The sequence below is a fragment of the Salmo salar genome, chromosome ssa09 (genome assembly GCF_905237065.1).
Source record: "Salmo salar chromosome ssa09, Ssal_v3.1, whole genome shotgun sequence".
In the NCBI taxonomy this organism is placed as follows: Eukaryota; Metazoa; Chordata; class Actinopteri; order Salmoniformes; family Salmonidae; genus Salmo; species Salmo salar.
The window spans coordinates 140529316-140544441 of NC_059450.1; positions in this window are offsets into that span (position 1 = coordinate 140529316).

Here is a 15126-nt window from a genome sequence, read left to right on the forward strand (position 1 = left end):
CACACACACACACACACACACACACACACACACACACACACACACACACACACACACACACACACACACACACAAACTTGTGAGCAGTGATAGTTCAGCAACATCTAACTCATTTTATCTACACTGAGCAAAAATATAAATGCAACATGTAAAGTGTTGGTCTCATGTTTCATGAGCTGAAATGAAAGATACCCGAAATCTTCCATGTGCACAAAAAGCTTATTTCTCTCAAATTTTGTGCACACATTTGTTTTACATCCCTGTTAGTGAGCATTTCTCCTTTGCCAAGATAATCCATCCATCTGACAGGTGTGGCATATCAAGAAGCTAAATAAACAGCATGGTCATTACACAGGTGCACCTTGTGCAGGGGACAATAACAGGCCACTCTAACATGTGCAGTTTTGTCACACAACACAATGTCACAGATGTTTCATGTTTTGAGGGAGCGTGCAATTTGCATGCTGACTGCAGGAATGTCAACCAGAGCTGTTGCCAGAGATTTTAATATTTCTCTACCATAAGCCACATCCAACGTCGTTTAAGAGAATTTGGCGTTACGTCCAACCGGCATCACAACCGCAGACCATGTGTATGGCTTTGTGTGAGCGAGCGGTTTGCTGATGTCAATATTGTGAACAGAGTGCCCCATGGTGGCGGTGGGGTTATGGTATGTGCAGGCATAAGCTACGGACAACAAACACAATTGCATTTTATCCATGGCAATTTGAATGCACAGAGATACCATGACGAGATCCTGAGGCCCATTGTGAGGCCTGCCGATAAAGGTATCTGTAACCAACAGACGCATATCTGTATTCCCAGTCAGGTGAAATCCATAGATTTGGGCCTAATGAATTTATTTCAATTGACGGATTTCCTCATTTGAACTGTAACTGAACCTTCTCTCAATTCTCCTCTCTCTTCTCTCTCCCTGTCTTTTAGTGTTCCTGTCAATATGGTGGCCATCAATGGCCTTCTGTCCCTGGGCTCAGAATCTGTTTGCCTAAGGACTTCCCCTCTGCCTTTGTATGGGGGGAATCAGAGAGAGAGAGGGAGAAATGAGGGACAACGGAGGGAGAACGGAGGGGAGAGTTTGGTAAAAAGAACCTCAGCGGGAGACGATGATGCCCCATCCCAGCCTCCTTTGCTCCATCGGGGGGTTTAAACGTATGCTTCTTATTTAGCCAATAAGACAATGGAGGGTTTGTAGAGTCTGCTAGTCAGAATGTTGATAAACAACTCTGTGTGCACCAGGGGCTGCTCAGCATCTTGGAGAGAGGCTATGCCTGCTGAATGAGTTAGGAGTTAGCAATAATATTTCTCCTCTGACAACCCAAGACATATGAAGATGGTAAGTTTGTCTATGAACAAGTCAGAGATGAAATGTTGGATGTTTTTAATCAGGTTGGTGTTTTCTCCTCAAACTTTCTGTTGGGGATACTATGGGTTGTTTCTGGACATGTCCAGTGTCGAAGACCTCATGGTTACTCATCCCCAGTCTGTCTTTCTCTCCCCATCTATCTCTAAGTCTTCTCCCCAGCACCACAGTCACATTGAGGATGTCAGATGCCTTATCATGTAAGCTCTCAGACAGACGGATGGACGGACGGACGGACGGATGGAGGGAGGGAGGGAGGGAGGGAGAAAAAAAAGAGTGAGAGAGAGAGAGAGGGAGGGGAGGGGAGGGAAAAGTCATAAAAAATACAAAGGCATTTAGGAGATTAAACCTTATTTACAAAACTTTGTCATTGCTTATAATTGAAAGTGTGATTTATTGGTGTTGTGTTTTCAGGATAATTCATAGCTCTGATCATAAATACTGGGGCCGCCAATGTCATTTTACGACATTTAAGATTTCTGTTTTTTAATGAAATGTTTACGCAAGAGCAGCGAAGGCCAAGAGAAAATATGTGTGTGTGTGTTTGTGTTATTTGATGTATTTTTATTTTCCTCCTAACAACACACACACACACACACACACACACACACACACACACACACACACACACACACACACACACACACACACACACACACACACACACACACACACAGAGAGAGAAAGAGAAAGAGAGAGCGAGAGGGGGGAGAGAGAGGGAGAGAGGTCAGAGAGAGAGAGAGAGGGGGAGAAAGAGAGAGGAGAGAGAGCGAGAGAGCAAGAGAGAGAGGGAAGGGGGGGAGAGAGAGGAGAGAGAGTGAGAGAGCAAGAGAGAGAGGGAAGGGGGAGAGAGAGAGGGGGAGAGAGAGAGGGGGAGAGAGAGGGGGGAGAGAAAGAGAGAGGGGAGAGAAAGAGAGAGGAGAGAGAGAGAGGGGGAGAGAGAGGGGGGGAGAGAGAGGGGGGAGAGAGAGAGGGGAGAGAAAGATAGAGGGGAGAGAAAGAGAGAGGAGAGAGCGAGAGAGAGAGGGGGATAGAGAGGGGGAGAGAGAGAAGAGAGAGAGCGAGAGAGGAGAGAGAGAGGAGAGAGAGGAGAGAGAGCGAGAGAGAGAGCGAGCGATAGAGAGAGAGAGAGCGAGAGAGAGCGAGAGAGAGAGGTGGGAGAGAGAGGCGAGAGAGCAAGAGAGAAAGAGAGAGGGAGAGAGAGAGAGAGAGAGGTGGGAGAGAAAGAGAGACGAGAGAGGGGGCGAGAGAGATAAATAGATAGAGAGGCGAGAGAGCAAGAGAGAGGCGAGATAGAGGGGGTGAGAGAGATAGATAAATAGACACACGTGAACACACTGCTCTCACACTCCATTGCCTCAATTACTAAACAGAAACTTATTACATTATTTCATTCTAAGACAATTGAATCTGAGGCAAATAGTAATAACTAATTTGCATGTTGTGCAGATTGATTATCGAGAAGAGCATGAAATTGAACAACACCAGTTATGACAGTAAAAGTCTAATTAATAGAAGGGGAACTGTTAAATGGTTGGATGGAGAGGCAAAGAGACAGAGGGAGAAGTGGAGGACTGTGATTGACAGCTAATGAATGATTGACAGGTTAAATAATGGCCAACACGTGAAGCCCTGCAGGATGTGGGCGAGGCTAGATCAGGTGACAGTACACAAGGTGAGCGATAGAGTGATAGAGAGAGGGTGAGCGATAGGGAGAGAGGGAGAGAGAGAGAAAGAGAGAGAGAGCGATAGCGATATAGAGAGGGAGAGAGAGAGGGAGAGTGATAGGGAGAGAGCGAGAGAGAGAGCAATAGGGAGAGAGAGAGAGCAATAGGGAGAGAGAGAGAGAGAGAGAGAGAGAGAGAGAGAGAGAGAGAGAGAGGGATAGCGATATCGAGAGAGGGAGAGTGATAGGGAGAGGGAGAGTGATAGGGAGAGGAAGAGTGATAGGGAGAGGAAGAGCGATAGGGAGAGAAGGAGAGAGGGAGATTTATAGGGGGAGAGGGAGAGAGGGAGAGCGATAGACAGAGAGGGACAGAGAGAGAGCGATAACCTGTCTGGGAACCTGGGACGCTTGCGTCCCACCCTAGTCAACAGCCAGTGGAATCGCGTCGCGCGAAATACAAATACCCCATAAATGCTATAACTTAAATTTCTCAAACATATGACTATTTTACACCATTTTATAGATACACCTCTCCTGAATCGAACCACGTTGTCCGATTTCAAAAAGGCTTTACAGCAAAAGCAAAACATTAGATTATGTTAGGAGAGTACCCAGCCCAAAATAATCACACTGCCATTTTCAAAGCAACTAGCATGCATCACAAATACCCAAAACACAGCTAAATGCAGCACTAACCTTTGACAATCTTCATCAGATGACACTCCTAGGACACCATGTTACACAATACATGCATTTTTTGTTCGATAAAGTTCATATTTCTATATAAAAACAGCATTTTACATCGGCACGTGACGTTCAGAAAATATTTTCCCTCAAATGCTTCCGGTGAACAGCACTACAATTTACAAAATTACTATTCGAAAACATTGTTAAAATGTAATATTGTCATTCAAAGAATTATAGATTAACATCTCGTGAATGCAACCGCACTGCCAGATTTAAAAATAACTTTACTGGGAAATCACACTTTGCAATAAACGAGGTGCTATGCTCAGAGAAATAGGCTAGGCGATCTTGGTTCCATCTTGGAACCATCTAAAATCAAATATACTATTGTAAATATTCCCTTACCTTAGATTATCTTCATCAGAAGGCACTTCCAGGAATCCCAGGTCCACAACAAATGTAGTTTTGTTCGAAAAAGTTAATAATTTATGTCCCAATAGCTCCTTCTTGTTAGCGTGAGGGACTTGTCGTCGCGAATGTGCAAAAAATATATATTTACGTTCGTTCAAACATGTCAAACGTTGTATAACATAAATCTTTAGGGCCTTTTTCAATCAGAGCTTCAATAATATTCAAGGCGGACGATTGCATTATCTTACTAAACGTTTCGGAACGAAAGGGTACCCACGGGCGCCCGCATCATAGTAGTAATGGCCCTCCCCCTATGACCAACTTTCCAGGCCTCTCGTTCGGTCAGTTTTTACCGGAGAAGACTCAAACCACTTTGTAAAGACTGTTGACATCTAGTGGAAGCCTTAGGAAGTGCTAAATGAATCCTAACTCACGGTGTGTTTCATAGGCAAAGTATTGAAGGTGATTCCACAAATCAGATTTCCACTTCCTGCATGGAATCTTCTCAGGTTTTGGCCTGTCATATGAGTTCTGTTATACTCACAGACACCATTCAAACAGTTTTAGAAACTTTAGAGTGTTTTCTATTCAAATCTACTTATTATATGCATATTCTAGTTACTGGGCAGGAGTAGTAACCAGATTAAATCGGGTACGTTTTTTATCCGGCCGTGCAAATACTGCCCCCTAGCCCCAATAGGATAAAGAGAGAGAGAAAGACAAAGAGGAAGAGAGAAAGCCATTGTAATCCCAAAACGTAACAGTTAAAAAGCATTGGTTGCACCTCGACTCACGCTTGTTGAGCTCCCGCTTCATCTTTCCATTAGCCCAAAATATACACACACATACATATATATACAGAAATTATCTGAACAAAATGTCAGTCTATAAACACATGGTGTACACACAAATATCTTTACACACTTGCACACTGCCGTTACTGGGCTGTGTCTGTCAGTGAGTGTTTTGGACTATCCACACTGCCGTTACTGGACTGTGTCTGTCAGTGAGTGTTTTGGACTATCCACACTGCCGTTACTGGACTGTGTCTGTCAGTGAGTGTTTTGGACTATCCACACTGCCGTTACTGGGCTGTGTTTGTCAGTGCTTCAAGGGCAGAGAATTCTCAGAGCTACAGAAAAACTCTAGGGAAAACTAAAGCCTCACATCTCCCAAAAAACACTTCCTCTCCAAAATCCTCCCCCTGCCTCCTGTCCTCTCTCTTACCTTACCCAGATATGCTGATGATAAACAGCTCTGAACGCCCTTGTAACGTTTTCTTTGCAGTCTGCTTCTGACATGCAATAAACATTTACATTTTTTACATGTTAGTCATTTAGCAGACGCTCTTATCCAGAGCAACTTACAGTTGTGAGTGCATACATTTCATATTTTGTTTGTACTGTTCCCCCATGGGAATCAAACCCACAACTCTATCAACTGAACCACATGGGACCAGCAGGCCACACTCTCTCTATTCACTGCTGTTAGATTATGCTAGGATTTTAATATCGCCAACGTGTCTGGTCTGTGTGTGTGTGTGTGTGTGTGTGTGTGTGTGTGTGTGTGTGTGTGTGTGTGTGTGTGTGTGTGTGTGTGTGTGTGTGTGTGTGTGTGTGTGTGTGTGTGTGTACACGCCTTTGTAGATGAGAGATACAGACAGACACGCAGACACACACAAACCCTTCCCCAACACACACACACACACACACACACACACACACACACACACACACACACACACACACACACACACACACACACACACACACACACACACACACTGGACAGATCAGAATGTGTGTTTCATTAGCATGTCGTCCAGTGTGTCAACTCACAGCACGGAAATACAGACCAGCTACATACCAGCTACAGGCCAGCTACAGGCCAGCTATAGACCAACTACAGGCCAGCTGCAGACCAGCAACAGACCAGCTACAGAGCAGCTACAGAGAAGCTACAGACAAGCTACAAGCCAGCTACAGACTCTCTAGGCTGGATATTACAAGGTGTCTCTGTCAAGGCATTACACATACATTACATACCATGTGCTTATATACGAGGGTAATATCACCTCTGCCGAGGAAAATGTGGGCTTTTACAGTGATGGAAATGTGGATTTTCTCAAAGGAAACCCACATGAAGATCCAGGACCGAGCAAAAACACACACTCATAGAACTGAATTTGTAAGACACTTGGCACACGGGACGAACATTTACTAGATGTTATTTGGGTTATTCTTTACAAGGACCATTGGAGCTGACAGAGTGAGGTCTGTAAAAAGTCCATAAGGAAATGAAGAGTTGAGAAGGAGAGCTTCTCCTTGATAGGTGGTTGTTTTTCCAGCAGCATACCACCCTGAATCCCACTGCTGGCTTGCCTCTGAAGCTAAGCAGGGTAGGGCCTGGTTTGTCCTGGATTGGAGACCAGATGCTGCTGGTGTTAGAAGGCCAGTAGGAGGCACTCTTTCCTCTGGTCTAAAACAAATAGCCCAATGCCCCAGGGCAGTGATTGGGGACATTGTCCTTTGTAGGGGGCTGTCTTTTGGACAGGACGTTACACGTGTGTCTGACTCTCCGTGGTCACTAAAGATCCAATTACACTTATTGTAAGAGTAGGGGTGTTAACCCTGTTGTCCTGGCTAAATTACAAATCTGGCCCTCATACATCATGGCCGCCTAACCATCCCCAGCTTCCAAATGGCTCATTCATCCCCCTCCTCTCCCCTGTAACTACTCCCCAGGTTGTTGCTGTAAATGAGAATGTGTTCTCAGTCAACTTACCTGGTACAGTAATGGTTAAATAGGCAAACACACCTGCTGTAAAAGCAACCATAAATCAATGCTGTGACCACAGCTCCATATAATTATACTGATCACATAGATAATGAGAGAGAGAGTGAAGAGGGGAAGAAATACAGAGAGAGGGAGAGAGAGTAAAGAGAGATAGGCTGATAGGGAGTAGTAAAAGAGAGAGGGGAAAGAGGACAAAGGAAGGGGAAGAAGGGGGAGATGAACAGATCCTCTCGAAAAGGAGACAGGGTCTGAGAGACAGGGTCTAAGAGACAGGGTCTAAGAGACAGGGTCTGAGGGTCTAAGAGACAGGGTCTAAGAGACAGGGTCTGAGGGTCTAAGAGACAGGGTCTAAGAGACAGGGTCTGAGGGTCTGAGAGACAGGGTCTGAGAGACAGGGTCTAAGAGACAGAGTCTGAGGGTCTGAGAGACAGGGTCTAAGAGACAGGGTCTAAGGGTCTGAGAGACGGGGTCTAAGAGACAGGGTCTGAGGGTCTGAGAGACAGGGTCTAAGAGACAGGGTCTAAGAGACAGGGTCTGAGGGTCTAAGAGACAGGGTCTAAGAGACAGGGTCTGAGGGTCTGAGAGACAGGGTCTAAGAGACAGGGTCTGAGGGTCTAAGAGACAGGGTCTAAGAGACAGGGTCTGAGGGTCTGAGAGACAGGGTCTAAGAGACAGGGTCTGAGGGTCTGAGAGACAGGGTCTAAGAGACAGGGTCTGAGGGTCTGAGAGACAGGGTCTGAGAGACAGGATCTGAGGGTCTGAGAGACAGGGTCTGAGAGACAGGGTCTAAGAGACAGGGTCTGAGGGTCTAAGAGACAGGGTCTAAGAGACAGGGTCTGAGGGTCTAAGAGACAGGGTCTAAGAGACAGGGTCTAAGAGACAGGGTCTGAGGGTCTGAGAGACAGGGTCTAAGAGACAGGGTCTGAGGGTCTGAGAGACAGGGTCTAAGAGACAGGGTCTGAGGGTCTAAGAGACAGGGTCTAAGAGACAGGGTCTGAGGGTCTGAGAGACAGGGTCTGAGAGACAGGGTCTGAGGGTCTGAGAGACAGGGTCTAAGAGACAGGGTCTGAGGGTCTGAGAGACAGGGTCTAAGAGACAGGGTCTGAGGGTCTGAGAGACAGGGTCTAAGAGACAGGGTCTGAGGGTCTGAGAGACAGGGTCTAAGAGACAGGGTCTGAGGGTCTGAGAGACAGGGTCTAAGAGACAGGGTCTGAGGGTCTAAGAGACAGGGTCTAAGAGACAGGGTCTGAGGGTCTAAGAGACAGGGTCTAAGAGACAGGGTCTGAGGGTCTAAGAGACAGGGTCTAAGAGACAGGGTCTGAGGGTCTGAGAGACAGGGTCTAAGAGACAGGGTCTGAGGGTCTGAGAGACAGGGTCTAAGAGACAGGGTCTGAGGGTCTAAGAGACAGGGTCTAAGAGACAGGGTCTGAGGGTCTGAGACAGGGTCTGAGAGACAGGGTCTGAGGGTCTGAGAGACAGGGTCTAAGAGACAGGGTCTGAGGGTCTGAGAGACAGGGTCTAAGAGACAGGGTCTGAGGGTCTGAGAGACAGGGTCTAAGAGACAGGGTCTGAGGGTCTGAGAGACAGGGTCTAAGAGACAGGGTCTGAGGGTCTGAGAGACAGGGTCTAAGAGACAGGGTCTGAGAGACAGGGTCTGAGAGACAGGATCTGAGAGACAGGGTCTGAGGGTCTGAGAGACAGAGGGCAACAACTGGAGGGAGATCAGAGATTTAGATGGAGAATGGGAAATAAAGGGGAAAATGAGGAGAATGCTGAAAGAGAGAGAGAGAGAGATGAATAGAGAGGAATAGAGGAATAAAGAGACAGAGGGCGGAAAGGGGAGGATGAGGGAGAGGGAGATTGATGAAAACCTTGAGCTGCAGGCCTTCTGAGGAATAAAGGACAACTCACTTTATCACACACTACTTACACACACACTCCTGACACAAACACACACGCACGCACACTACTGCTGACACACACACTTCTGACACAAACACACACGCACGCACACACTACTTACACACACACTCCTGACACAAACACACACGCACACACACTACTGCTGACAAACATCCTCCTGACACAAACACACACGCACGCACACACTACTTACACACACACTCCTGACACAAATACACACGCACGCACACTACCGCTGACACACACACACTCCTGACACACACACACGCACGCACACTACTGCTGACACACACCACACTCGTCCACATACCCTCCACCCAAACACGCATTCCTCCAGCTTGTATAAAGGCCAGCTTTGATCTCCTCTACACTCCATAGAGCCCTCTCACTCACCCCTGTCTCCTCTACCATGCTCCAACACTCACCTGTTTCCCCTGACCCTGCCCTGACCTTGTCCACGCACTCATTCAATGTCACCCTGCCTTGCCTGTCTTTTAACCCAATAGAGGAGGCTTGTTTCTGGGTAGAGATTTAACATCCCATACTCACCTCTGGAGGTCACTGAAATATACAGAGATAAATGAAAAATTACAACCATCGCTAAGTGTATCAGACTAAGTAGAAACAAAAAACAGTCAAATCAACGACGCACACAAGAGACAAAATTACTTTGGAGTGTTGATTTTAGGACAGGAAGATACTTTTTACAGCCTCTAGTGACAATAGACTTATGCAGTGCAGTTTCTAGGCATAAGGGACATAACCGGTCTCTAGGGGGCCAAATAAACTCATGCTTAGGGCCCCTAAAATGCTAGAAACGTCCCTGAGCTTATGATTTACAATATGGGTTGAGATGAGAGAGAAGAGCGATAGGTAGAGAAAAAGCTACTTGAGACACTGACTTGTCCATTGATGTGCCTAATGGAACAACACACACACACACACACACACACACACACACACACACACACACACACACACACACACACACAGGTTTTGCATTCACCGGTTGGCATTGATGGCTGACATGAAACAGTGTGTGTACAGAAAGGAAATGTCTCTGAAACGCTGGAACACAATAAGGACAGAAAACTGGAGAAGTAAACAGGGTGTCCCTTTGATGTCGCTTGATGTTTCTCATCCCTCCTTCTTCTTTATTAGGGAGAGAGGGATGGAGGGATGAGAGAGGAAGATAGAAAGAGAGAGCATGCATGAAAGCCTCATTACACTGATGGGTTTGCATAACCATAAAGATGAACAGACAAACAAACAAACAAAGTATCCAACCCACATTCACACAGACAGACCCTACACAGTACACACAAACACCCCTATACACTCATACAGACAGACCCTACACAGTACACATACAGACCCCTACACACACTCATACAGACAGACCCTATACAGTACACACACCCCTATATACTCATACAGACAGACCCAATACAGTACACACACAGACCCCTACACACACCCCTATACACTCATACAGACAGACTATATACATTACACACACAGACCCCTACACACACACACAGACTCCTATACACTCATACAGACAGACTATATACAGTACACACACAGACCCCTACACACACACACAGACCCGTACACACACACAGACCCGGGTGTAAGAAAAGAGAAGCTTTGGTGCCACCCTGTTGCCCATGGAGACAAAGACTGCATCTGTAACGGGGGTCAGCGTTTTTATCATCTTAGCTTCCTCCACTGTCCGATTGCCTCATACTGGGTTCGAATCAGTGATCCTCTGCTTCACAACACACAGAACTGTCCACCTTGACAAAGTGTAAACCGATTGAGCCATACAAAGGTCAGCAGGTCACCCGTGATACAAGTCAGTATTCGACGTCCATCCATATCTGAGGACGTCGGGAGATGATGTGGAAACTGGCCACTGGGGGAAACAGTGAGCGCTGTTACCTTCAGTAGGTTTAGGTGTTGCTGAGGTGCTGTGGATTGGGGATGGTGGATTGGCGTAAAAAGGCCTCTGATTCCAAACGTTGTGAATTCGAATCAAGCAAGTTGTTTTGGGGATTTTTGTTTTAAGCCTTAACCCTTACCTTAACCATTCAGAGTTAATGCCTAAACTTAACCTTAAACACTTTGAAATTAGACGTTTGCTACAGCTTAGAAATGTGATGTTTGAGAGGCATGGAGAGACTGTGAGAGCTAGTTGACGAAGGCACCACTTGGATGTCTCCGTCGTCGCCATGGAGCTAGAGCGTACTGTACGTACGAGTGAGCGTGCCGTGCGTTATTAACTCCATTACACACCTAAACCATGTACTTTGGGAAACTGTGGAAACGAATAAAGTCATGAACACACACACACACCAATCAACCAATCAACCTCCGGATTGTGGCAGAGTTCCCTTATTAGCAGTTTATTATTGACACATCATACAGTTTAGTAACCACCTGCCCATTCCCTTAACGGCTGAAGTGCATGTCTTTGTCCTTTTGTTCTTGCCTTTCAATCAGACACTGATATGATCTAGGAGACCAGGTGAGTGGTCTCATCAGCAGAGTGAGGGGCAGGATGACGAGGTGCTTATCTCAATGGGACTTCCTGATTTAACAGGTTAAATACAAAGAAATAAGGAAGAATAAAATATTGCTGGTGAGTTTCTCTGCTAGGTACACACTGTTTGTCTGTCTAGAGAAAGCATAATCTTGTTGTGCTTGTGCGAGCCCTGCTGGTGTGTGTGTGTGTGTGTGTGTGTGTGTGTGTGTGTGTGTGTGTGTGTGTGTGTGTGTGTGTGTGTGTGTGTGTGTGTGTGTGTGTGTGTGTGTGTGTGTGTGTGTGTGTGTGTGTGTAACACCCTGAGTGAGTGAGAGAGACGGTAGTGCAGAAGAGCGCACACTAAAATAGAGTGTGGAAAAGTCATTTCTAAACTCTGCCAGTAATCTCAGGCCCTGTGGGACGTGACATTTACACACTGTTTTCCATGTGGCCTGGTCACACACACATACACACATAGACACACACACACATGCACACATACACACACGCATGCACGCACACCCCCACACACACCAACACACATACACGAAAGCACTCACTCACTCACTCACACACACACACACACACACACACACACACACACACACACACACACACACACCCCCACACACACCAACACACACACACACACACACACCCCCACACACACCAACACACATACACGAAAGCACTCACTCACTCACACACACACACACACACACACACACACACACACACACACCACACACACACACACACACACAAAAACACAAACAAAAAAAGCACTCACTCACACACACACAAACACACACACGCACAAACACACACACACACACAAGAAGCAAGGGAGAGAGTTGATATGGAGGAGCAAGAAGACAGCTAAACAGAGAAACATAGCCTCTTGGCTACTATCTGTATTTCTCTGTCCCTTTCACTTTTAAACAAACCATTTCTCTCTCTCTCTCTCTCTGAGATAAAACATAGCTCTTGGCTACTATCTGTATTTCTCTGTCCCTTTCACTTCTTTCCACCCACTCTGATATCAACACCAATATACACCCATACACAATCCCTCTCTCCATCTCTCTCTCTCTCTCTCTCTCTCTCTCACTCTCGCTCAATCTCTCGCTCTTTCTCTCTCTCTCCATTCCTCGCTTCCTCCCTCCCAACAGAAAGGCAAGAGGCTCTGACCATCCCTGACCGCTGTTCAACATTGAGCAAGTAGAGCACAATCCCACAGCAGCCCCTTGGGCGGCAGGTAGCCTAGTGGTTAGAGCGTTGGGCCAGTAACTGAACGGTTGCTAGATCAAATCCCCAGGCTGACAAGGTAAAAAATCTGTTGTTCTGCCCCTGAACAAGGCAGTTAACCCGCTGTTCCCCGGTAGGCCGTCATTGTACATAAGAATTTGTTCTGACTTGCCTAGTTAAATAAAGGTAAATAAATAATAACCATCCACCAATGTTCCTCCAACACTCATTAAACCTGGCCTCCACTAGGACCCTCTCATTGGCATCACAGGCCATCACATCCACTGCAGCAGTTTAAAGAGAAGAAAGAGAATCTGAAATGATGAATCTGTTTTCACTGTAAAATCAGCTGTGGATCTGAACAATATCTTTCATGTTTTGGATATCTCCAAGGTGACACGCATCATTCCATACTATAAGCTTTGTGTGTGTGCATGTGTATGTGTGCGTGCATGTGTCTGTGTGTGTGTGTGCGCTAACCCAATGCGCGGTGAGTGTGTTCAAGTGTAAACGTCACCCCTGAGTCATGCTTAACGTGGTAAGACAGTCATGAACTTGTCCTCCATTTTAGGTGAACCTCGTCACATCTCGGTCCCTTGTCTCTGGTTCACTGGAAGATAGTAGCAGCTACACAACAGTCTGACCCTGGGCCAAAAATAACCACTAGTACCAAACCTTTATAATATTTAGAAATATGCCGTATAAGATTATGTTGGTAAAAACCATGAAATATATCCAGTAATGACCACATTTGATACCTTTCCATGATGCAAAAACCTGCCAATTGTTTAGTTAAATGTGTGGAGTTCCGAGCCAGAAGCAGACATCAGGAGAGAGAGAGAGCTGCAGAGTGCCAGCACACCTGGCTGAGGTGACCTCTGACCTCTCCCTTAGACATCACCGCTGAGCCCAGAAAAATAGGAAGTAAATAAATTACGACCGGGCGCGGGGAGCAGTCTGAACTGCTCAGGATGGATGGATGGTGTTTCATCTGCTCCCAAACAGAAAAACAGAACAAATCAGGCCTCAGAGAACGTCTTGACTGCGTCTCACATGGCTCTGGTCAAAAGTAGTGCCCTGTAGGGAACAGGAAGCCATTTTGGAAACTACCCTTGTGTATCCATATGCTGTCTGGGGTTAGTCAACTGTTCTACTTGTTAGAGCATGAGAAATTACAAAGTAAACACACACAGATAGCTGTTTACAATGAACAACTGATCTTTAACACGTTCATCGTCTTCTAACGTCTTTGTCTATTTGTTTTAGATTTGTAAAAAACGTTTGTCTTAAACATTGAGTCAGTGTGTACAGCAGAACAGTGGACGTACAGGACGGCACCCACTAGTGAGAACATCTGCTTATCACACTGCGCTGTATGAGCCATGGAGATGAACAGGAGTGAGGTGGTTTGTATAGAGGAGAAAAGAATGCAAACAGGTGGAGGGATGGTCCCTCTGGTCCAGACTGAGTGGAAAGGTGCCTTGGGTAAATATTGGAATGGGGACAGATACACGCAACACAAGCATGCAAGCACACACAACGTAAGCAAGCACACGCATGCATGCACGCACACACACACACACTCACTGGAAAAAAGCTGTCATTAGTGCTGAGTTCTCTCTTCTTTACACCCCCTCTCTCTCTCTACATCCATCCCCCTCTCTCTCTCTACATCCATCCCCCTCTCTCTCTCTACTTCCATCCCCCTCTCTCTCTACCTCCATCCCCCTCTCTCTCTCTACCTCCATCCCCCTCTCTCTCTCTACCTCCATCGCCATCTCTACCTCCACCCATCCCCCTCTCTCTCTACCTCCATCCCCCTCTCTCTCTCTACCTCCATCCCCCTCTCTCTCTCTCTCTCTCTCTCTCTACCTCCATCCCCCTCTCTCTCTCTACCTCCATCCCCCCTCTCTCTCTCTCTCTCTCTCTCTCTTCCTCCATCCCCCTCTCTCTCTCTTCCTCCATCCCCCTCTCTCTCTCTACCTCCATCCCCCTCTCTCTCTCTCTCTCTCTCTCTTCCTCCATCCCCCTCTCTCTCTCTACCTCCATCCCTCTCTCTACCTCCATCCCCCTCTCTCTTTACCTCCATCCCCCTCTCTCTCTCTACCTCCATCCCCCTCTCTCTCTCTCTCTCTCTTCCTCCATCCCCCTCTCTCTCTCTACCTCCATCCCTCTCTCTACCTCCATCCCCTCTCTCTCTCTACCTCCATCCCCCCTCTCTCTACCTCCATCCCCCTTTCTCGCTACCTCCATTCCCATCTCTCTCTACCTCCATCCCCCTCTCTCTCTCTACCTCCATCCCCCTCTCTCTCTCTCTCTCTACCTCCATCCCCCTCTCTCTCTCTCTCTACCTCCATCCACCTCTCTCTCTACCTCCATCCACCTCTCTCTCTACCTCCATCCACCTCTCTCTCTACCTCCATCCCCATCTCTCTCTACCTCCATCCCCCTCTCTCTCTACCTCCATCCCCCTCTCTCTCTACCTCC